At 40.6% G+C, this 10,000-nt stretch overlaps 1 protein-coding gene across 4 annotated transcripts in view; it reads right to left on the bottom strand.

The window, feature by feature from the left end:
- The window catches only part of LOC143021487 (CD109 antigen-like), a 689,873-nt gene that overhangs the window by 422,397 nt on the left and 257,476 nt on the right, over nucleotides 1-10,000 (bottom strand). The gene's annotated exons all lie outside the window — the stretch shown is intronic.

The raw sequence follows: 10,000 nt of genomic DNA, 5'->3' as shown, positions 1-10,000 counted from the left end.
GTTGTCAACTCTCCTTCTATGCATAAGTGAAAGAAATTAAGACAAAATTATTAGAATGATATCTTGGGCCCGATCCGGGGACCGGGTGCCACCCCCTTGAAGGGGTGGCACTCGGTGAAGGTGAGGTTGTTGATGGGTTTCGAATATGGGAGGCAGGGAGATGATTCTATTTGATGTCCGTCTTTCAGTCATCCGTCATTGGTCCTTCTAGTGCATTAGAATATAAAGAGAAATAACATCAGTAAAAAGAGAAACCAATAAGAGAAGAGGTGAAATAAAAGAGTAACAGGACAAGGACGCTGAGAACTAAGAGAAAGTAAACACTAAAATTGGAGAAACGAAATCCGTATGAATAAGAAAAAAATCTTAAATAATCACTGAAGATGACACAGAGAGAAGGGAAATATAGGCTACTTTGGAATGAAAACTGACATCAAATAAAGGTATAAAATGACAAAGAAAATAGAAGCACAAGATACGAAGTAAGATCAGATATGAAATGTGAGAAGAAAAGCAACTGCAAGGAATAAAGAAGTAAAGGAAAGGAAAGGATAAATAGATAAAGAAGGGAAGGCATACGACATAAAAGGGAAGACTTGAAGGCAGGGAGGGAGGGAGGGAGGGAGGGAGGAAGAGAGAGAAATAGAGAGAGAGAAAGAGAGAGAGATAGAGAGAGAGAAAGAGAGAGAGAGAGAGAGAGAGAGAGAGAGAGAGAGAGAGAGAGAGAGAGAGAGAGAGAGAGAGAGAGAGAGAGAGAGAGAGAGAGAGAGAGAGAGAGAGAGAGGGGGGGGGGAGACTCGGGCTCCAGCATCTGGAGGCGAATGACCACAGCTAGAAGGTTCGAAACCTTGCAAGTCGCCGCGTGATGTCATCAAGGAGACATAGACTTAAATCACCCCAAGCTCAAACAAAGACTATCATGCTTTGCCACCTCACTGAGCGGGTGACGAGTAAAAAGTAAGACATAAATGAATACGCGAATAAATAAACAAATACATAAATAAACAAACAGATCAATAAATAAATAAATAGACAGATAAATGAATAAGTAAATAAACAGATGAATAAACAAGTAAATACATAATTAAATAAACAAGATATGACAAATGAAAAATTAATTCTAAAAACTTTTTTTACACACATTGATAATAGTATGTATACTCACAGATACCCACTTTTTAGCCCATCCATCTCATCTCATCCTCGGTCGCCCCCTTCTGTTCACTCCGTCCACCTCTGCCTTCCACACTTCTTTTACTAACCTTTCTTCACTCATTCTTTCCAAGTAATAAATGACCCAGATATTTAATAAGAAAATAGTAAAAGAGAAATCACAAAGGAAAGGTAAAGACAATTAGATCAATGGGAATAGGAATAGAAAGAAGAATGATTTGGTCTCTGTCAGCAATAACCAGCGCTACTATCCTTGGGGACAATATCCCACCGGGGAGGTGTTATCGTGGAGGCGAAGGAAAAAGGAGATCTTCAAAGAGTGCTGATGATCAGAGGGAGAGTAGAAATTATTATTTACATATTTTGTATTTATTCTATTTTATTTATTTATTTAGATTAACATTCAATCATAAAAGATTACTATGTGACTCTGGTCCCGAGGGAGTGTCACTAAAGTTCCCCCGTACAAGGTAGAAGAAAGGTGAGGAAGGGAGACACGAGGGAAGGAGGAAAAGAAAGAGGAAGGAAGGGAAGGAAAGAAGGAAGGAAGGAAGGAAGGAGGGACGAAGGGAAGGGAGGAAGGAGGGAAGGAAAGAAAGAGGAATGGAGGGAAGGAAAGGAAGGAGAGAAGAAAGGAGGAAGGGAAAGAGGGTAGAGAGGAAGGAGCGAAGGAAAGAAAGAGGAATGGAGGGAAGGAAAGGAAGGAGAGAAGAAAGGAGGAAGGGAAAGAGGGTAGAGAGGAAGAAGGGAAGGAAAGAAAGAGGAATGGAGGGAAGGAATATAAGGATGGAAGGAGGGAAGGAAGGAGGGAAGAAAGGAGGGAGGAAAAGAGGGAAGGGAGAAAGGAGGGAAGGAAAGAAAGAAGAATGGTGGGAAGAAAAGAAAGGAAGGAGAGAAGGAAGGAGAAAAGGAAGGAGGGAAGAAGGGAAGGAGGGAGGGGAGCCCGTATGCACAGAGAAAGAAAGAGAAAAATGATGCTTGAAAGAAGAAAAACATAAAGAAGTAAAACATGAAAGGAAAAAGAAGGAGAAGGTGGAGAACGAAAAGTAGAGGGGATTCTGCCACCAAAGTGTAAAGGCAAACATTTTGATGGCTAAATGGATTAAAAGAGAGAAAAAAAATACTAACAGCAGGACTTGAAGAATGTATGTAAAGGGCCGAAACCAGAGTGTGAGTGAATGAGTGAGTGAGTGAGTGAGTAAGTGTGTGTGTGTGTGTGTGTGTGTGTGTGTGTGTGTGTGTGTGTGTGTGTGTGTGTGTGTGTGTGTGTGTGTGTGTGTGTGTGTAAAATGGAATAGAAAACAGAACATTTTGTCAGCTCTACCAGACTAGGAATGCTTCTATATCTATGTCTTTTTATCCTGTTTTTTTGTTACCCGCCAAGCGATTTGGCATGACGTGTAAGAAGTACATCTCCCCTTTTTCTCTTATTAACTCATTTCCAGCAAATAAATAGATAAATAAATAATAATAATAAGTAAATAAATAAATAACTAGTGCTGAGCAATTTGACCGATATCAACTGCTGGAAAATAAATCATGGGGAAATTGGTCGTAATATCTATGAACCTTTCCATCAGAGAGGTAGTAGTTGTTGATAGTACAGCATGTGATCCAAAACCATGGTGAGTTTTACACATACACACATACTGAGAGAGAGAGAGAGAGAGAGAGAGAGAGAGAGAGAGAGAGAGAGAGAGAGAGAGAGAGAGAGAGAGAGAGAGAGAGAGAGAGAGAGAGAGAGAGAGAGAGAGAGGAACACATGATACATACAAAAACACGCACACACATACACACACAGGAACACACACACGCACATAAACAGACAGGCACACAAGGATGCACACAGTTCAGCCAGCAAACTCACTCTTTTCAACGTTGATTTGAACCGTGAGGTACGCCTCTGCGTCTCTCATTGTAGCGAGTCAGTAATTACTACGGAGCCTTGGGGGAGGGGGGTAGAAGGGGCTGAAGGGGAATGGGGGGGAGGAGGAGAGAGGGGGGAAGGAAATAATCATCTGCATATTTCAACTCTGCATTGAGGTAGCGGAGGTCCCCGTGGCAGACTGAAATGGGTGGATATTAAAGTGTCTGTCGCTTGGAGGATATTAGTATCTATTGTTTGCGTTCATTGCACTGTGAGAGCAAAGTGATTATAGCCATGGAAAACTTAACCCCCCATCCACGCGCGCCCTCTATGCCTGGTGGCATTTTCCCTTTTATTCTAACTGCCGCCAGGCAATTTTATTCATCTTCGTGGGAGCAAAAAGGATATACTTTTTCACACACCAACCACCAAGGGATATGTCTTATAAACCACAGGGCATTTTGTCCGCCTTATAAAGGGTTGCCGAGTCAGAGTATGCAGCCATTCGTCACCCATGTTCATTCCTGGCTGCAAGAGCATTTTCAGAATTTTTTTCGATCTTTGGAAAAACTGGAACCATGGTTTTGGTAATCTATTCAAAGTTTCAACCGACAGTGTCAAACTTTTCTTTTAGGTCTAAGGAATTAGATGGAGCATCAGCGTCCGCTGTCTCGCGGCGCGCGCGCGCACACACACGCACGCATACAAATACGCACACGCACAGGTATTCACATTTTCTCGCTAACACATCGGTGGTTTATATAGAATTAATTTGCTCCTAATAGGAGGCCATTAATTAATATATATGTATATATATATATATATATATATATATATATATATATATATATATATATATGAATATATGTGCACATATATATACAGTATATGTATACATGTATATATGCGTATATGTACATATGCATATATGTATATATGTACACAGATAAGTAGGTATATATGTATGTATGTATGCACGTATCTATTTTTGCATGTATGTTTGTATGTACATTTAGTATGCATGTGTACATATAGATATATGTGCACGTATGTATGTATATATACATGTATGTATGCATGTATGTGTATGTGCACACATGTATAGGATCTCATACTCGCTTCCCTCATCTTCCTCTGGATATGCATGATTTAGCGTTCTCATGAGTTAGTGGCGTTCATCACCCGAAGTCGTCCACCTGGAGCAAGATTAACGGGTTTACTCGGAGGCGGGAGCCCAAGGTTCCTGGGGACATCGGGGGAAGAGGCACGACGGAGACCCTCAGCCCTTTGTCCTTTATATTGACATTGAGTCCTTAGTTATCAGTCCTTAGTTTTTTGTATTGTCCTTGAGTTCTTGGTTATCAGTCCTTGGTTCTTTGTATTGTCCTTGAGTCCTTGGTTATCAGTCCTTGGTTCTTTGTATTGTCCTTGAGTTCTTTGTATTATCCTTGAGTCCTTAGTTATTAGTCCTTGGTCCTTTGTATCAACCTTAAGTCCTTATTCATTATTTGGTTCTTTGTATTGTCCTGAAGTCATCAGTCATTAGTCCTTGGTCCTTTGTATCAACCTTAAGTCCTTATTCATGAATATTTGGTTCTTTGTATTGTCCTGAAGTTATCAGTCATTAGTTCTTGGTCTTTTGTATAAGATTTTTGTTCTTCATAATCAGATCTAAGCCCTTTGTGTCAGGATTTAGTCCTTAATTATTATTCCTTAATCATATATATCGTATCTTAGTCCTTCCCAATCTACCCTTAGTCCTTTGTATCAGCTATTAATTTAATATCATCAGCCCACATTCTATAGGTTTTTGTTTTAAGATTTAAACCTTAAATATGAGCCCTTAGTACTTTGACCAACCTTTGGACCTTAATTCTTATCCTTCAGTCCTTAGCCCTTTTCCTTATATTTAGACCTTAATTTTGAGTCCTTAGTTCTTAGCACTCTGTATAACCTTTATGCAATATCTTTGACTCGTGGTCTAAGGCTCTTACCCTTAGCCTTAACCATGAGGCTGGGCCTTAGCTCTTACCCTTTATCCCTTAGTTCTTTGGCCTCACCACTAATTCCTTATTCCTAGGCTCATCACTTGGTGCTTATTCCTAGGCTCTTAACCCTTAACCTTTACCTCTTTGTACTTACCCCTTAACCCTTAGCCTTAGTTATGAGCCTTTGGTCCTTATCTTATCCTTTATCCCTTGACCTTTTTTCCTCACTAACTAGCCTGAGCCCTTAGGCCTTTGTCCTTGGCCCTTAGACGTGGGCCTGAACCCTAAGACAAAGTGATATGGGAGGGGGGGGGACAGCCTCGGCCGACAGATGGTGCTGTCAGTGGCTGACACTGTCAGGAGGCTCCAGTGATATTGGACCTCATGCAGTGTCTCTGACACGGGCGCTGACAGACGGTCAACTGCATTGCACAGATACGCCCTCAAAGCTGAATAAAATCGTTCGGCGGCAACCAGAACAAAATTACTAAAGCGATCCCCTTTGCTGCTGTGACGGTTTATGAGCTCAATGATTATTTTTTTTTTTTTGTCATGAAATATGTCACGTATGTCAAATAATAACGTCATATATGGACCATTGGGCTTCGCTCTCGATTCGCAAATACGCAGACAAGGGTTCGATGCAAAGTAAAGGTGACGGCTTCAGCTGCAGCTCATCGCCTCCTGGTGTAATCTCCTTACCAATATTCATGACAGCGAATCAGGGAACAAGTACGAGGATATGCTATCAATAAACACGCAATTAATCAGCTCTCAAAAAAATAACAATAATAATTAAAATAAACAAATAGATAAGTAAATACATTGATTGATTAATGAAAGTTTATTTACCAAAGCGAGATTGAAAAAAGAAAGAAAGAAATCTAATTAGACCCGAAGGACAATAACCGTGAAATTATGACGCAATCATTCGGAGGTTGGCACCTTTGGAACGCCGGATAAGCGTCTTGTTCCCCAAAGAGCAAACACAGGTTTATGATTCCGTAATAAGTAAATGAATAAGTAAATAAATAGACAAATAAATGAATGAATGAATGAATGAATGAATGGATTAGTTAATTAATCAATGAATAGATAAATGGGATATGAATAGATAAATGAATAAATAAATAAATGTCAATTAATTAACGAGTATATGAATGAAAAATAGATAGATAAATAGAGAGTAAATGAATAAACAAACAAATACATAAATTCATTAATTGGTTGATTAATAAACAGATAAATAAGTAAATGAATTAGTTAAATAATGAATGAATAGATGAATGAATAATTATATACAGATAAATAAATAAATAAGAAAAGGCAGGTTTACGATTGTGTAACCTTAAGAAAAAGAAATAGATAATTAAATATATGCAATCAAATAGTGAGACCTCTTGTGACAAGTGCCAATAGACTGAAGCACGCACGCACGCACACACGCACGCACACACGCACGCACGCACACACGCACGCACAAACCCCACGTAAAAACAAGAAAAAAGATGGCAGAAGAACAGGAGGGGAAAAAAATAAAACGGGCTTCAGGTGAAAGTTCTGCCAAGATGCTTAAGCAGTCGGACGAAGGGCCGCTGCTGATTGCCAACTTACCTACTTACCGATCTACCAACAAATATACCTACCTATCTGCCTACCTACTTTCCCACCAACCTAATTATCCATCTGCCTGTTTACCTACCAACCTACCCACCAATCTACCTGTCTACCTACTTACCTACAAATCTGCCTACTTAGTTCCCAACCTATCTAACTACCAATCGACCTGTTTATCATCCTACCTATCGATAGATCTATCTACATACCTACTGAACAACCAACCTATATACCAACCAACCTACTTACCGACCTACCACTCGACCTACCTTCCTACCTACCTCTCTACCGACCTTCCTACCTACCTACCAAGTTACCTACCAACCTACCCCCCTATCGACCAACCAAGACCACCTTCATGCTGAGGCCGACCCCTTCAACTTCATAAAAATCGCCTGACGCCTTTAGCCAAGATGATTCACTTTATCGTCGCGAATTCCCCCTTATCAGGAAGCAAGGACGATGCCTCTTGGTCCAACTCGCTGACGGCAGGGTTCGAACTACCATCACCTCGACCTCCGCAGAAAGTATCGATGCTCTGAGCCGCGCGGCCAGCGAGCATCCTTTAACCAGAATAAAAGGCGGACACTTGGCAACAAGAACCTTCGTGATATTGGCTCTTGTGTTTCTGTCACTCTGGAGGACTAATTAAGATTCTATGTCGTGCCGTCCTCATCAGATCCGAGAACTCACCAGATACTTTCATTTCCCATCCAGTGAAGGGAAAGTGTCGACACCCCCGGAGACGCTTAGCTACAGCCGATAGATAGACCCATCCTTGACTATGCGATAACAATTTTGGTCTGTGTCCTATAGAATGGATATCAGTTCACTAGAATCAGTACAGAGGTGTTAAACAGACCCGGTCTGTTTGACAATGGGGTCTCGCCCGATCTAAACCCTTTTCAAGGATGGGGATGCCGGACCTCTGGCTGCTGCGTTACATAACCGTTCACTTTCATTCTGGCACGGTCTCCACAGAACAAAAACGTTGCTAATCCCTAAAACGTTAGCCAAATGGGCTTGACTCACAAACGTTCATGCCAATTTACTTACCAACAGGTTAACGTTTGATAAGATAATTTGATCACGTAATCATTTCTGTTGTGATCATTGGCTGAACCTATGAAGAACATAAGAATGAAGGAGATTGCAAGAGACTATACGGCCAATACTAGGCAGTTCCATGTCCCTTATCACCTATCACCCCTATCCATAAAGTTATTTAATCTTCTCTTAAAGCAGTCAATTGTCTCAGCGCTCACTACATGGTTAGTGAGTCTATTCCATAATGCTCTACCGGTTTCGAAAACCAAACCACAAGGACTTTGTAAAACCAAGTCACCCTTTACGTACTTCGTCCTCATGCCAAAGGTTGTAATGGTAGGTCGGAAATCTCCAGCGCTTCTATCCCTGAAGGTAAGTATCGCACCAAAGAGCCCCGTGGAGTCACAGAGGTGGTAAAGGAGAGAAATTAAGAAAGGCAGGCGAAGGGAGGGATAGTGTTGATCACTTTTAACTTTTATCCTTTCTCCTTCCTGTTAGTCTCCTTAAACCCTTACTTGGCCACTTCTTCCATGACTCCACCTCATCGCTGCGATGTTGTCCCCAAGGATAGAAGCGCTGGTTAGTGCTGACACATTACATGAACCCAGCAAAACCTAATTTCCTTTTTTGAGACTCCGATCCGCTTACCACCACGTGACTTTATAAAGAAACACCATCTCCGAGGTCTTGATCAGAAGACACCTGGAAACAAAGGTGATGAGCTTACGCCAGGAGTCGCTGAGGAGCTGCACCCAAACCCGTCACCTTTGCCCTATGCGCTCGGAATCTTGGGGCGGTTACCGCCATTGCTGGGAATCGGAGAGGAGTGCGGGATTCGAACCCACAAGTAAGTGAATGCGAGACCAGCACGCTTCCGATGACGCCACCAGCGTATTCGTATATCTCCTCCGCCACTTTCACCACCTCTTCTTCCGTTTTGACAAGACGTGAAACTCAATTAAGTCTTATTTAAACGACTCATTCTGTCTCGCGCTAACTCGCGTCATCTGCTTCCACTCCCGATCTCCAATTTCATCTCATTCGTCCGGGCGTCAGCTTACAGCAGGAAGATTCCCACTGTTTATCGCCAAGTTCATAAATTCATCCATCGTTTTGTATATATATGTATATATATATATACATATATATATATACATATATATATATATACATATATATATATATATATATATATATACATATATATACATATATATATATACATATGTATATACATATATATATACATATATATGTATATATATACATACACACATGCACACACACACACACACACACACACACATATATATATTCTATTACCCTTGCTTGTGTATCTTTTTATTTATTCTTTTATTTTTATTCATTAATTTATTTATTCATTTGTTTATTCAATTACTCATTCATCTAATTATTCATTTATTTATTACATCGGGTCGTAGGTCTGGTGCGCTAGCTACCGGCCCACCTTGCCTCCGTTTTATAACCTTCTGGAATAATGGCCTTGGTTATACACAGCCAGAGGTCGCTATCATTGCAAGACCCCATTGCATGACTCAATAAATGCCTGACAAACTACACGAGGGCAATCTGTCCGCAAAGGACCATCACCCTCTTGGACCTGACGCGGAGTGCCACAGGGAGTACGAAACGACGTGGGACAAATTACCACGACTATTACGCTACACCACAGCATCCAGGGACTGTAACACAACGCATCACGCGGCAAGGGGTTCAAGAAGGCGCCCAGGACAAATCAACACGATAATCGCAAAGTTTCACACCTCGAAAGGGTCTGTAATATCACAAATATTAATATAATTATTGTGCTTTCTTTTACCACGGCTATCATTAGTTTTATTCACTGCAAACGTTATCGGAACTATGGAGAAAAATGCAAAAGAATGTAACCTGGGGTTACAAACAAATCCGAGCACACTAGAGTACCTAACACAGATGCACATTACAATACAAATCTCTTTTGTCACTTGAAGCTGAACTGGCAGTCTCTTCTCAATAGTCTCTGAGGTGAAGGCGCCTAAATTTTCCAGTCTGTATGGTACAGAGACCCTGTATTTGATGCTCCGTCTTTCCATTTGCCTCAGAGATGAAGAGAATAAGACACGACGATAAAGGAGTAACCGTGTTATGATAGTCTATTTTTTTTTTTTTTTTTTTTTTTTTTTTTTTAGGAGATATTCCTTAATAATATTGTTGGATCGGTTGGTCTGCATTTTTCAAAATAGAATATATATATTTTCACAAATCTTTAAATTTTCCTTTTTGTTAATGTACATTCCTGCACTTT

This window comes from Oratosquilla oratoria, chromosome 42 (genome assembly GCF_046742065.1).
Source record: "Oratosquilla oratoria isolate Oo_2021 chromosome 42, ASM4674206v1, whole genome shotgun sequence".
Lineage (NCBI taxonomy): Eukaryota > Metazoa > Arthropoda > Malacostraca > Stomatopoda > Squillidae > Oratosquilla > Oratosquilla oratoria.
This window is presented reverse-complemented; position numbering and strand designations above follow the sequence as displayed.